Here is a 16516-nt window from a genome sequence, read left to right on the forward strand (position 1 = left end):
ACTCTACAATCTTAATGATGAATCAGCCCTAAAAGTATTTTATAGAACATAAAGTATTGTGGGCACAGTACCAGTGAAATTCTGAAGTGCATTACATCATTCCTTATTTTGCTGGGACATGCTTTCTACTGTATATTCAGGATTTGTTCTACATGCAAAAGGTCGTCAAAAATGGAATTTTTGTTTCATAAATAGAAGTATTCTTTACTAAAGCATCCGGTCTTCTGATGTACTTCTACTAGGCAGTCAAATCTTTGACCTAGGGCGGCCTTAAATAATGCCAGTAATTTTGTGTAAGGATTGTTAAGCAATATAAGTAAACTCAGCTGCTCATTTTGCATGAATTCATACTGAACTGAAGGAGGATATATGAGTTTATCTGTTCCAGCTAAATTAATTTTGAATTCAAGATTCAACTGGAAAATAAACTAAGAGGGTAATGATTTTTTGGGGGGGTTGTTTGTTTGGGTTTTGTTTGTTTGTTTAGACATATTTATTTGTAATAATTGTGTTAGAATTGTAATTGCAAAGAAATAAGCTGAAGGAAGCATTGGTAAACATCTTAATAGACTACTCTTGCTATTAGCTAGGTGAGATGTGTAAGTAAATTACAAAACCAATAATATAAACCTTATAGCTGTCAAATATAGCAAATGTTATGAATTATTCTGCACTGTGTTGTGTTTGGCATAGTCCAAAACTGATTAAGTAATGAGTAATGCAGAAGAAAGAAAAGGACGTCACAGTACATATTAGTCCCTTAATCAGAAGAAGAGTCTGCAGTGGCAGGAGGCATAAAATAAACTAGGCATAATAGCAGTTACTTCTCAAGAGAGCCAAAACAATCATGGCACAAAAACTGGCTGTCAATCTACACAGAAATATCTTCTGTATTTTTGTTATTTTTCCTTCTAATTCAAATATGCTGCTTTTTTTCTTTTTTCATTGTATGCAATGATAGTGAATGAATAAATGACATAAAAATTCAAAGATCTAGGGTTGCCTTAAGAGTGGTCTTGAAAAAAGTACTTCTTCTAAATCTTCAAAAGATCAGTACAATTCTTATGGAGATTATTATATTCTTGGTTTGCTCCTATTATTCCTACCATAAAAGCAGCACTGCTGAGCAGTGCACTGGATGCTCACTCTGCAGAGCTTTCTGCTTGCTCTCTGTGGATCACAAGTTTCACCATCAGTCTCTAGTTCACACACATTAGATTCTGATTACTCTCTGTTACTACCCTCAAAACATGCTCACTTCGCCTAAGTGTCTCCACATATATCACTTAAATCCTGCTAAGGATCATGATGCCTGATTTTCTACTCTACTGAATACCAGATGCTCTAAAAAAAGATAGGAGGTATTTGCATTCTCAGTGCTACCTTATTTCCAGCAAAAACCAGGACAACCCCACTGAAGGCTGACATTTGGCAGCCACCTGTATTATACACTTCCAGAAGTCCCTAAGCAAAATCTAAATGATTCCAAATATTCCAATATATGTTTTCTGTACAGTCTGCATTTTATTGATACCATATAGACAGACTGCGCTATCTTAACACCAGTGCTACTGAAAATAGCCAAGGCAGCTGGAATGCCAATACAAAATGTGACGATGTGGCATAGAAGTGAAGAACGGCAAGATACGTTACTTAACAGGATGCTCCTACTAATAAATCTGTTGTCTCATCACTGCCTTTTTAACCTTCTGTTATAAAATACACTCCTCTAATCTCTACTTTTACTTCAAAAGAAACCCTCACAATATTTAGAAAAGTATTTGTCACATGAGATATTCATTGTCCATGTTACCTATAACTTGGCTTCATGGAAAAGCTGATACAGAGATATTTTGATTCAGAGAGCTCCATTTTAATATACCATTTCATCTCCAGAGAGTCAGGGACTATTTGACAGATTCTAAAAACTGCAATTTCAGGCAGTATAATTATCACACTCTCACTAGAACCACGAGAACCAACCTCACATGACAAGATAGGTATAAATAAAACTAAGAATAGTCCAATCCTCAAAGAAGAGTCACATGACTAAGCACTGTACGAGTCTTTGTGTACCAACCCGAGGGTAAGCTGAAAGAGTGAATTTTAGCAGCAGTTTCAGGCACAGACTATGCTTTGAAGATGGTTTCTCAGAGTGTCTAGGATCTTAGCAGATACATAAGGGTAACTAAATTTATTTTGAAAGGAGTACATGTACAATCAGTATTTCATACAATGATGTTATTCTCCAAACAAAAAACAAAAAACCAAAGCAGTTATAACACCAGCACAAAGCACCGACTATCACAGTCTCAGCACAAAGGGATGAATAAGCAGATTAAAGTCCACTACATCTGTGTACACAGATCTAACAAGCATCTCACGGTACCATAAGCATCATAATAACAGCCATAAATAAACTATCTGTCTGGGCAACCTACAGCTCTGGTCGCACGAATCGCTTTCCAATTCTCATGATCATACAAAGAAATATAATGTAACTACTGTATGCCTTCTCCTTCCCAATGGCAGTAGGTCTACACTTCACTGAAAAAGCATTTACTTACGTTTATTGTGATAAGGTTAAAATAAATTTCACTGCTATTTTTATGTATTCCTCAGCAACTAATTTGTCTTGATTAACTGATGATGAAATCTTTATACTGTTATTTTAGAAACATTTCTTATAAACATCAATATGGCATTTTTTATAATGAATATAGGCATCGTTAAATACATTAATGTATTTTAACATCTTTTCACTGTCCAATGCAATCCAATGCTGAAGCATATTAGGTTATTAAAACTTCAAAATGTTTATTATCCTTGAAAAATTATTAATCTTATCACCTCAGGCATATATAATATTATGTAAGTCACAGAAATATGTTATCTCTCTGATTTTAAATTAATTCTTTAGGTTTTATCAGTAAATCTTTACACCTACTGCTGAAGTATACAACCAAAATGGCCTTCATTTGTTTGAGCATATTCTTAACTGATAGCAGGAGTTCTGAGGAAACACTAACACAAAAAAAATATACAGGACCTTAAAGTAAATGTCAAAGTAAAACGAGCAAAGTAACTGGTGGGTCATTTACTAACAAGGAGAAAATACCCTGGAAGAATTAAATGCAGGTACACGCCACAATGAACATAAAAAGACATCAAAACACAATGACAGGAGATAGGAAAATCCTAGGACTTTTCAGTGAATTAAAGAAATAGAGATGACAGCCATATGGTCATTATTAACAAACATCAGCACTCAAACATGCTCAGAGGAATACTTCTAAAGCCAGCTTTAAATGTAATCCCTTCAACCCGAATTACAGAAATTCACTATTGAGGTTCTCCATTTTTTAACAACATGAAACACTGACACAATTAATGAATAAAGCATCTACCACCTCAAATGGAAGCCATTTTTGAAGACATATGTTTTCACAGTACTCATTACATGCTTATCAGGGCACAGCTGCAAGGCAACTTGCTGCAAAAACCAGGAGGCAGACGAGGCAGCAGAAAGGCATGCGAGGGAGGACAGCAATAGAATATAGCACACATGGGGAGGAGAAAGCCCTGAAAGGGGAGCACAGCCAATGGGCTGGCAACCTGCAGCATGTCCCCCTGCCACTTCTCTACAGCATTCATTTTCCAGCTTCAACATGCTTTTGGCTCCCTTCCCATTCCTATAGAATGGACTGTAGAATACAATAGACTGTTCCAGTTGGAAGGGACCTAAAATGCTCACCTTGTCCAACTGTCTGACCACTTCAGGCTCGACCAAAAGCTAAAACATATTATGAAGGATAATTTGCTAATGCCTCTCACTGACAGGCTTGGGGAACCAACCTCCTCTCTCTCTAAGAAGCCTGTTCCAGTGCCTGACCAACAACCCTCTGGGTGAAGAAATGCTTCCAGATGTCTGGGCTCAGCCTCCCCTGGCACAGCTTTGAACCACTCCCACAAGTCCTGTCACTGGATATTGAAAGAGATCCTGATCAAGTTGTCCCACTCTCTTCTGACTTGTACAAGCTACCCCCTCATGTTTCACCCTTCCAACTTGTTTGACACTAAAAAGATTGGTGAGGAGCAGAAGGGAGTGGCAGCCTGTGAAAAAGTCACAAGCACGTATGGATATGATGGATGATTTTGAAATGATGTTTTAGTGGTCGTAATGAAGGAGGTATTCTCATTTCCCAAGCTGATTCACACTCAGTGCAATCACAGCAATGGTATGAAACACTCTATGAGAGCTGCTAACAACTCGTGAAAGAGCATGTATTTAATTATTAAAATAAATTCTAATAGATAATTTGTAGATTTATATATCTAGAAAATAAGTACCTAATTTAACAACTGCTCTATTAATTTTCACTACTTAAAAGGAGCAAAGTATCTCTGAAATACCACTATTAAGGTAACCAGAGGACATATGGGAGACAGGCATAAAGCCACTTGCAAGGCAACAGACATTTTTTGACCTCTAATTTATAACACTAAATAGTCTCATTTTGTTATGATCATTGGCACAATGGAAAGCCCACGCTGCTCTTATTCTGCAGATTCTTTCCTCTTTCTGCTGCGTTACACTCACACAGATGCACACATCTCTGGTGAACCAGCTCCTCTTGAGATTCTCAGCAGCTAAAAAGCATCTGAGCTATCACTGATCAGGAAGAGTCCTGGACTAAATTTTCTAGGATGCTGTCAAGTTGTTTTTATATATGCCACAATGGGATTTCATCATGTTGCAATTAACCAGGAATTCATTTAAAATTACTTAAAACTTACAGAAGAAAGACCATATTTCACCAAGTACCGATTTATTTCATTGACATAAAATTCTCCTAAGACTGCCCCCAATCCCCATAATTTTTGAATGATGTTCACAATACAACATTTTCCTCTACAGATACTCAAATGAAAATACAGATGCCCAACCATCTTTTTAATGTGTTCACAATGACATAAACAGAGTGCACAGCTGGGAAAAAAGCCCACTAAGCTGACCAGCACACACACAATGTTTGCAGAATTCATTTACTGAACTGCTCTTCAAGCTGCCCTGAGGGGGCTGAACACAAGGAATCAAACGTGCAGAACTAAGAAGGAATAACTGAATGAAATGACAGAAGCTTGAACTATGGGAAGATATTTGCAAAAATGCTACCACTGGAGAATGAGTATTTCCCCAAATCAGCAGTGGCACAGAGTAACCAGGGAAACACATTGTGCAGTTTCCATCACCTGGTATTTTCAACATCCATCTGGACAGAGAGATCTTATAACAACACACCTGATTCAATTAAAGGCATGGCAATATAGAGCATGTGACTTTTCAAAGAGCCTTTTTTTTGTAATTCAACATATTATTAATATTTTATGCTGCTGAGACATTTTTATTTAGACAAAGTTTGCATTGGGCTTGCTTTAATATAATACATTGCATGTACTTTCACTGGACTGGAAATAACTTAAAGTTGGTTTACACATCTTTGATAAACCAACACATTCATAAAATATGCACTCGAGAAATATCAACCTGAAACATTAATGTATGTGAAGATAGTCAGATAGCTTTTTCACAGGGAAAGAACGCAGAACTTGGTAGAAATTTGGAACATCTAAGAATTCAGTAAAAAGCCAAACAATAAAATAGTATCTTTGGGTGCCCATTTAGAGAGGCAAAGTAACTTTTAACAGCTTAATAGGCTAAAGTAACAGTGGCACCCCAACTTTCTGTAGCAACACAATGCATGAGGGAACTGAGCCTCTCACATCCCCAGCTCCTGAGCCACCCCACAGGAGTTCACCTACAGACAGTCCTCTGTTGAATTACCTCCACTGCTTACTTTGTAATGCTACAAGTATCCTACAAGTTAATTAGAATTTCCTTGAAAATCACAAATGCATATTTACAACATACAAAAACACTTTCCCTGGAAAAACTATTAAAATATAGTGAAACGAGTACAATTCCTTCCTGAGTGGCAGAGGATGTAACACAGGGAAAAAAAAGCAATCAAAAACCAAAAGTATTTCTCCCTGTGCACAGTAATAAATGCAGTTTAAAGTCGTCACGGAAACTTAATAAAGGCAAATGGATTTGAGTATAAACAACTAACAGCAACACAGGTATGAAAGGTTTACAAGTTAGTTTTTTCTCACAAAAATCTAAAAGTAGTATTTATTTTTCATATATTTTCTGAAGCTATTATTATTTTGCACTTAATCAGTGAAGGAGTGTGGCAAGAACTATTCAGCGCTCTTTGGCTGTGTTAGATAAAATAGTGAAGTAGTAGCCTGTTTAAGGGTTTCAGGCTCCAATAATGCTATTGCCAAACCTAGAACAGGGTCTTGCTGTTGGCTCAGCAGGAATTAGCAGCTTTACAAATTTCTACACCCCTACGAATGCAAAACAATCACAAGACAATGCCCAGAAGTCTACATGGCTTAAGCTATCCACCCCAGCAGTCTTTATCTTCTGAAAACATTACAGCATTCATTTACTTATTTTTTAGTCGTGGTCAAAGGTCTATACATTTCATAGCTAAGACTGAAACAGTGTGGATTAACTCTTCATAGTTGCTGAAGTTTAGAGAGGCAAAAGTAAGCATAGAAGCAATTGCTGTTCTTCTAATTAATCACCACAATTACAGCATAGGATACAGAAATCATGGAATAGAGTCCACTTCCTTAAATGCAGGCTGCCTTATTTTGTCTAAGCTTTGGTTAAATAGGTCTGCAAGTGACTGTGCTAGAATAGGTATCTTAAGTCTCTCTAGTCGGAGGAAGAAGCAGCAGATGCAATGGAGTATGTGCAAAGATGGGCAGTCCACACAAGTGAGACAACCCTCTTTTTCTATTCATTCTATTCTTGCTGCGTAGAATGAGACAGAAACTGATCCACTCAATTTCCATGCCCACTGCTCCCTGATGAGCACTCAAGAAACTAATGCTAAATACACCACAGGATAGAATTCCAGGGTATGAGAGCAGTGGTAATTATCCTCAATGCAATTTTTCTGAGCATTTATGTATGAGTGCATTAACATTGACAGAAAGCTTTCAGACTGAGGAGGGAAGGGCCCCAGGTTGGAGTCAGGCAGTGCTAGGAGAAGAGGTGAACTTGGTTGCCATTTCGGACTTAGGAGGTTTCCAGGCAGACAGTTTCATTCATTGAGTAGCTCCCTCATCAGTCTGCAGGGATACACATATATACAACTACAAATTCTGAGTAGATGCTACTTTGGAACAGCAAAAGGTGTTAATGTCTTCTGATGAAGTCATTGCACAGCATTATACAGTTTCCCTCTAAAGGAAGGAAGAATACACAAAGAATATGGTATGAAATGCATTTTGGGGAAGAGCCAAAATGTTGAATCCGTTCCAAAAATCCTGAAAATTGGTATTTTTTTATTCCTCAAAAGCTTTTGTACTAAAAAAGTGCAACACTGAAATGAATGTATAAAGAAAAAGAGATTAGCAAAGAGACAAAAAGACTAGAGGTCTTTCTTGGGTAGAACTATGAAATCATGCCATCATATAGAGACATACTTAAAATTAAGATGGATTCCCTATAGATTAGACATCCCGCTACCTCAAACTCATACCACTGAATGTCAGAATAATAAAAAACAACCATCTATCTCTTGTTCTAACAAGGACCTCTACTGTATTACAAGAACTATACTTTTACTAGAACTATTGTATTACTGGAACTATAGACTATATGTAGGTAATTTAAGTTTTATTAAAGGTAGCTCTGATTTAAACATGTCCTCTGGCAACAGTCAATCTGAAATAAATCCCCAAAACAACACAGACCTCGTAGACATTTCTTTTAAATATCTCTGAGATTGTGCAAGTCAGCTAGAGCTACAAGGAAATTTCTATTAAAACTGCAACATATTTAAGTAAGTGATAAAGAATTTCTTTTGAAACTGTTCTGACTCACACTTGACCACAAAAAATTCTCCGAACAAATCACTTCCAAATCTACTCTTAGTTTTCTGTATGTTTATTTTACATTAAGTCTTCAAGGAATGTTAAATGACAGCTCAATCATATACTATCCATGCTTAGCTCATACATAAACATTCTGCTGTCTCATTCAAAAAAGGATTTCCTTGCCATTCTGTTAACACAAAAAGCCATCAGTACAACTGGTCAGTGTTATCTACAACAAAAAAAGCACCAGACACCAAACAACTTGACCAACATATGCTGGAACGAAGTGTTGTACCAGTGCATCACTGCTCTCCATGTGATAACAGCAGGGTTTCATGATGGATCCCACTGAAACTGAAGTCCAGATAAACAGTACCCTCACCCCAGTGGGAAAATTTATCATGGAATATTTTTTATCTTTTTGCAATGTGATAATTTACAACACTATGCATTGACATTAAGACAGAAAATATAAAGCAGTCACAAAAAAAAACAACCCAACAAAACGACCATGCTACAGTTCTAACACAGGTTGATTTCTCAACTCCCAACTTTAAACGATTGTCAAAAGACTACAGTACTTATCACTAGTTGATATCTCTACTAATTACCTAAAATATGTCAAACCATATTGTTTTGCCTGGGTTACAGAGTCATGTCATCCCTGAGGGATTCATATCCTCTTAGTCAGAAGGAAAGCAAGTATTTGTGGCTCTTTTGGCACTAAGTAATTACCCAAAACTGCAGCTCGCTGAACAACAGGTTGATTGAAAGAAACAAGATTACTACATCAACAAAATCTGTTTTCTGTATTAAAAATATTAAATCTCTGGGAAGAAAAAATGGAGAGCTCATCTCTTCACACTGATTAACTGGGACAACTAGCTTCTACATTAAGTAATCAAAAAAGGAATGAACAGACTGTCTAATCTGAAATGCACATTTGGTATCCTTCCACCACAGAAGTGAGTAATTGCCCAAGATTCCCTGTGATCACCGGTCACCTTCAGCCTTTCAAGCACCTTTATCTTACCAGACAAAGTTTCACAACTGAGCTGTCACAACTTAGGGACAAACAGCACCTTTTAGATTCTTTTTCATGACTGACTGCAACTATTCAAATTCGTGAACTTAATCTCATACAGAGCCTCAGCAGAATAAACCCTATATATCAAACTCTTCGACTAATCAGATCAATAGAAATATTTAAGTAAATTAATGTAATTTTTCCAAAACGCATTGCATAATGAAGAAATACCTGTTAAAGAGTTTGGAAAGTTAGTAAACCTCACAACAGTTTAATAGCACCACTGGCCTGAGAACGCAGCTGATTTCAATGTTTAAATTCAGGTGAAGTGGGAAGATGATGTCTCAGAGGGACAGACTCAATGTTTGTGTACATTATGTGGTGCCATTCATGTTATACTAGTTCTAGACTCTGTACCTGATTTGAGGCTCAATATTCATGTTATAAAGATAAATGTGTTGGAAATACCAGTACTGTTTCTTTATGTAGATCACAAGACAGCAGCAATGTGATTAATATCAAGATGCTTCCAGTTGACTACTCAGGGAACAATCTTTTTCCTTAGAGAAATCTAGTTACTATAATTTCTTTAATTCAACTATCAATTCTTAAGGGTCCATCAACAAGCCACCAGTATTTCTCACAAACCTGTAACTCTTAGTAGAAGATCGATACGCAATTTCTCTCATCTTGTGACAAGCTCAGGTCCTTCCCATTCTATTCCATAAAACTCTGAAAAATGACATCTTTATTTTAATCAATCTTTACAATGATAAACATTCACAGGGTAATTTGTTCTGAGTAGGATGCCTGCATGTTGTGTGAAAAGCAGATTGGCTCTGAGGCATTTCCTCTTCGAACTAGTAGGATTTACAAGATTTAAATAACATAAAGTAGTCTTGTGCAACATATTGAAGTCAAACCTGAGCACTGTCTTAGTGTATCAGTGACATTAAGAAGTGCAAAGAAAAAATATGGTATATTTAGAGTTAGTTGGAGAGACTGAATTACATATATTCATACACTTGTTGAATGTGCCAACAACAAGCAATAGGTCTCAGCAGTATGTACAATCTGCCTTTAGAAAACCTGAGTTAATAGAAGCAGACACTGAGAATCTTTACTTGAAGAGTCAGTGACTGGCTTGATATTTTAGAAAAACTCATGGATGCTTTTCCTTATGGATTATATTTGAATAAACTTTTTCATCCCCAAAATGCTAGTTAACATATGATTATAAAGCAATTTTCACTTCTGTCATGACCACTGCTATATTTTCCAATTAAACTGCATTTTATGTACTGGAATATATGCCATTTGCATTATCTTTCATGTTAACAAAATTGTATAATGACATAAACTTCTGTAAAGTCTATCCCACGTTCATTACTAAGTTTACCAAAATAAGCAGCAATGAATGGTTAAGGCTTGAGAAGTATCCCCTGTATACTGAGATAAAAGCCTGCCCTAAGGTTTCCTGGTCTTAAAATGCTGCTGGAGAGTGGGCCAACTGGGCAAACAGGCCTCCCAAGGCTGCAGGCAGCTCCCAGGGTCGGGCCATCCTACCCTGGGAGAGATGCCTGCAGGGTACATCCAGCCCAAAGACAGGGAACACTCATTTTTGGAAAGCTGAGTAAAAAGCACTAATATTTGTTCAAATAAGGAGATGAAATCCTAAAGAAGCTACAAAGTTTCCTTGTAATTTTGAATTCTACAAGGTCAAAGATTGCAAACCTATACTTTTCTAGCTGAACCTGCTTTATACAAATCTGTTGGCCAGTTCTGAGAATAAGTAGACCCAGCTGCACCTAGAGAAATTTAGAAAGTACAAGGGTCTCATTGAATCCTCATGACTCAAAAGGAGAGACCACAACCTGATTATACAAACCACTGTAACAGATCATAGAGTTCTTATTTAGACACTGAATTGACAATGTTTAGATATTGTATTAGCAATAAATCTAAACACAATCATCGTGTCTTATTTGTCATACATGTCTGAGAACCTCCTCTCAACTACTCTGCCATATTAAAACTGATGCAGAGCCTTTCAGGCATATCAAGCACAGCAGTTTGGCCAAGTCCACTAGAAGAAAGTATATGTATTCAAACGAACTAGAAATGGACATCTCATACAAGTTTTACAAGCAAACAACGGCAAACCCACGCAGGAGGGGAGGGATTGGGCTCAACAAGACAGTATTGGAAAGATGAAGATAAAATAGCGCTGAGAGAAAGAGAATGCAAGGGATCTGTAAAAGATGGAAAAGGAAAGGATGTAATATGTAAAGTGTCTGACTGCTGCCCAAAGTGCGTGCGTGCCAGGGACTCCACATAGAAAAAGGCAAAGATAGAAATCAAGCAAAATACGACCGTAGCAGTCAATAGTCAATTCAAGGACAGAATGAGGAAGTCAGAAGAAAAAACAGAAGCTACAATAACACAGTCAGAACCTTTAAAATTCATAGTCTCACCTAAAGACTAGGACAGAGGCATTTGGAATGACCCTGAGGACATGGAAAGAATCAGAACAAGAGGAACAGAAACTAGTCTATAAGCAGACCTATAAGCAAAACAAAGACCACCAAAATTATGGGTGATGGAGTAAATCAAACACTCATCTCATATACATCTCAAACATCCATCTCATATACACCTGGGAAGCTAGCAAAACTACATGAAAAACAGAGCAAAAATCAGGGGAACACGGAGGCAGAATACACCTGCTCAGTAAGCCTGAGAGGGGGATAGAATCCTACTGCCCCCAGAGGAACGTGAGGACTACTGTGGTCCAAGAGTATTTCTAACTAGACTAGAGGGTAATAAATCAATAATGTATTTAGCACTGCATACCAGGAAGGAGGAAGAGACCCATGAGATTGAGGGAAGCCTAAAACTTTAGTGGCAAAAGGTCCAAATGAAATTACAGAAACTGTTACTAAAGCAGCTTCTCCGCAACTAATAAACCCATGGGGTCCAGAGAACTTTGCACAGCCCTGATAGGAAACCTGGGATATCTCAGGCCAGTAACAAGAGGGCCCCATCTGTCTTCAAATAAAGGAGGAGAGAATGGAGCAAATTCTTGCTTATAATCTTGCTCAGGCTGCCTCTAGCTGTCACCTGGGGAGAATCAGGGGACAGGCTGTACACACAGGTTAGGAAAGGTGGAAGGCAAGTGTTTTAATCTACAAATGCTAAAGTTGTCTAGGCCATAAGACTGGCAAGACCAGTCCTTCCCCCAGGTGGATCCAGGACACCTACTAGAACACCTGTGTTCAGTGAAGGAGGAAATCATTTGTGGAGAGAAGGATAAGCTTTAGAAATTCCTAAGACTTAAAGCATGACAAAGTAAGAACTTGTGGTGCCTGGTAGATTCAGTACAAAAGGCCGCCCCTGAGGTGCAACTGCCCAGCCCTCAGGGTCACCATTCACCACTGCAAAAGGAACTGTCAAAGGTAAAAAACCCAATATAGTGACTGGAATAGGTTCCCCAGGTGACATAAGTTACAAACACAACAAAACCCAGCACAGAGAAAAAATAGCCATATTATCTACTTACCTCTGAGGCCCCAAAGACAGAGCCCTCCCCTCCCAACTGACCCAGGACCTGCCAGAGACTGAAATATTATAGTTTACGACTTACACATTTTCAATGAAGGACTTTCAAAATTGTATTACAAAAGCTGCAGAGAAGACTATCACACCCTGAATGAGGCTCTGAGAGGCCCTACACACTGCTCGATGATGAAGATAAGATAAACATGACTCAGGTCTGGGCTGGGGGAGAAGAATACATTTCAGAGGGATCAAGCTTAGCACCTTTGGGGGTGGAGATCACGGCCCCAGGGCTGTCAGCTGCCAGGCTTGAACAGACCCTCGAACCAAAGGGTGGGGAGAGACAGATTTTGGGTGTGTGTTGGAAAAGCCTCTGGTGAGAGGCGCAGTGAAAGCCCATCCTCCCGTGTGCAGAGGAGCCCAGCTGAGGGGTCCCTTCACCCAAGGTGCATCCACATGAAGGACAGAGGGGCTGACATGGCCCATCAAAGGGGCCCTACAAAGGGGTCCCCAGACCCTGCACCAGAGCACCAGAGAGGATGCAACAGACCCTCAGTGTTGCAAGGGACAGTGTTAAACCGGCTCCTGCAAGAGGAGGCACGTGGGCATTCCCACCTGGCCAAAACACGTATTAATGCACAGGATTCTACACTCTTCGGCGTGTGGCAGTGTGTGACGGCGTGACAGCAGCGACGGGGGACCCTCACCACCAGCAGACCGGATGGAGGGGAGCAACGAGACCTCGTTGGGACCCTCAGATGGGTGATTGCTTCCACCTAACCCCTGTCACCTCTCCCTGTTCCCCCACCCCCCACGCACACTTCTTCCTCTATTTCTTTCTTTCCTCTTTCTTTCTCTTTGCCTCTTTTACTATTAAATAAAATACATCAATTTTTTGGCAGCAATATCTAACCTTGTTTGGTTTTAATCTCGTTTTTGGGTATATTTTGAACCTTCCAAGTTCCTTCCGGTTTATGCACAGACACTTGATTTTCTTTGCTCTTCTGTGTTTAAACCCGATCATAACAGGAGCTAAGACAGCTCTCATGTCAGACAAATGCCTTACGCCTGACCCATAACTGGAGAAACATAACAACAGTGGACATAGGGAATAATCCCATTTAAATGTCACACTGTTAAAATTATGAGCCACTTACCAGGGAAAAGCAGCCCAGCCCAGAACAGTGGACCTTCTAAATATAGGCCAGGCACCCATGATATTAACATGCCAATGAGTATGCAGAGCCTGGGAGGCCCTGGATTCTTCAGGATCAGTGCACCACATTAGCTCTAGGTGGGTTTATCCCACCCACTGCCCTGACAGCCTCACTTCAACTTCCCACAGTGTAAGGCAGCTGATTCTTGCTGTAGGGATGGTCACCCTGCCCTGCCAACACTCTGAGTTTATACCAGACTGTTACTTTGACTGTTTCAAAACAACAACTCTTCTGTTTACGTAAGACATCACTTAAAGCTTTAGGATCCCCTTAGTTCCTAGGCTGCCAGCCCTGGGAATTGTAAGACGTGCCAGCCTGGATAGAGCCAAATGAGTATTTCTTAAAGGGAACAGAAGACATGGATATTTTAATTCATTTCAAGCTGTTTATCCTGGGAATTTTATCTTTTCTGTTTTCCTTCCTGCTAGTTTCTCACTTAATACTTACTGGTTATCAGGCATGTCAATATCAAACAGGAACTCAAGTCACATATGCTACTTGTTATAAAAGAGCAATCTGCACTCTCTTATACTCACATACAGTATTAACAGGATCATTTTTGAAACAAAGCTTCATATATTATTCATCACTCAAATCAAACATTATTTTCAATGATTTTAGTACAGATTTCACCATACAAATTTTAAAGTATATTTTACATGAAATAAAGCCTCAAAATCTTGGTAACTCCAATTAGGAATACAGTCTCAGACATAAGATAAAATTTAAAAGTTAATTGCACTATATAAATATTTTATTTAAGGGCCGATTGGTGCAATTCTGGAATACAAAATATCATCAACATTCCACTCCCATCAATTGCTCAGAGTTCATACAATTTGGCTGCAAAGACTTCACTAGACTGGAATAACCACAAGATATTTAACTGATCTCACTGATTCTCTTTACATTTCTATAATTTTTAATTTTTATTATAACTCTGAGAAAACTACACTATAGTACCCACTCTGCCCTTCCTTCAATTGCGTAATCTTAAGCCTCTAACACAGTCTGAGATACCAAAGGACATCTCATCTGTCCTGAAGCAGCCAGTGCAGGAGCCTGCAAATCTACACATTTCCATGTCTTCCTTGCAATCCTTTCATGGATGTCTTAGACCTGAGTGAAATTCAGCTTCAGATTATGATACCTAAATTTTGACGTCTACTGAAAATGCAAGGATTTGATTAAATTACCAAAATATAGTGATTTACTACTACCCAAGATGTTGGATAGCCCAGCTACCACTCTGGAAGGGGACCAGTCTCCCACAGGCCCTGTGCCTTAGTAAAGAACTAACTGCACCCAAATGCTACACAGAGCAAGAAGCGTGTCATCCCAAACAAGTCACAAGGCAGAATGTGAATGTGTGAATGTGTCATCCTCACTTTGCAGATTATCCCAGCATCTGAAAATACTGTATCAGGAAGGTATAAACATGCCCTGTGACATACAGAATTTAGCGGTTTGCCAGTTCAAATCTGAGAGAACAGTGATAAAGGAGTACAGCTACCCCAGCTAGAGACAGGCAGAGTCTGGACAGCCCATACCATATAGGCAGATACTGTCTGGCAACTAATTCAGCAGGAAATGGTCATTTTAAATGTACTATAATGGAGGAGTTTATGGCACATGCATCTAGTGGCACAGTTCACTGTTTTATGGAAACAATGATCTGTTAGTTACCTCTGAGATGTCAATCATTAAAAGCGTTTTAATAATTAGAGTTTCTTCCCAATTTGTTTTAATCCTTTACTGATTCATAAATTATCACTTTTTTTGGTGGTATATATCTATTTGAGAAGGAAGATGTCTTTCTGGTCTTACTATTTAAGCCTGATTTCTACTCAGGGTTTCAAAATTATCTCATCTAGAAAGTCCTCATAATCAAGCTGAAGCTTTTGATTAGTAACATTTACTTTGGGATATTAATATCCACAGACAAATTCCCACTCAGTTTCCTAACATTTCGATTAATCTTCAAATATATTCCAGGGCAGTTCTTCTAAGCACTCTTCTGTAAAACAGCAGCGTCTCCCTCAGAGCATGATAATTTCAGTTCATTTTTCATTCTCAAAAAGCATTAGAGAACTACATTCTCTTTGTATATGAGATAACTTTGGATGGCACCTCAGCTCCAGTCCTTAGATGGGAACCATTAAATTCAGGAATTCCTTATCTCCTGGGACTAGAAACTCCAGCTATATTCAGTGTTTAAGATGAACTCTTCCCTGTTAAGTCTATTTCTTTCCAGTGGTTTGAATTATCTTTCATATGCCAAGAGAAAGCAGTTTTAATGAAGTCGTCACAGTCTTTGTAATAGAAGAGGAAAAAACTTACATTTCCCTGTTCAGCTTGCTGAGAAAAGAACCTTGACTTTATACTACGAAGAAACACCACAATGTTTTCTTCTAACAAAAAACGTTCCTCTAGCAGCAGAGTGTTCTCCAGCAGGCCGATTTAACGCCTCCGAATAGCTGCATTACCATTCCTGCTGCATTACCATTCCTTGGTCTCCTAGATACTCAAAATTCATGAAATTTTAATAGGATTGTGGTAGCACAGAACTTGAGTTATCTGCCTGCACTGCTTTTACATTTCTTGAAAGAGAGAAGCCAACCACTCCAGACACAAGCAACAGCTATAGGGGACAGTCAGACTTCAAGTGGATTGGGAAATATCCCAGTCAGCCAACTGTCACACAGAACATTTAGACAGGTGGGAAATACCTCTTCATGTATTTTTAAATCATCAATCATGA

Source organism: Corvus kubaryi, unplaced genomic scaffold (assembly GCF_017639235.1).
Source record: "Corvus kubaryi isolate FWS band 111438036 unplaced genomic scaffold, C.kubaryi_AGA036_p1.0 split3-73, whole genome shotgun sequence".
Lineage (NCBI taxonomy): Eukaryota > Metazoa > Chordata > Aves > Passeriformes > Corvidae > Corvus > Corvus kubaryi.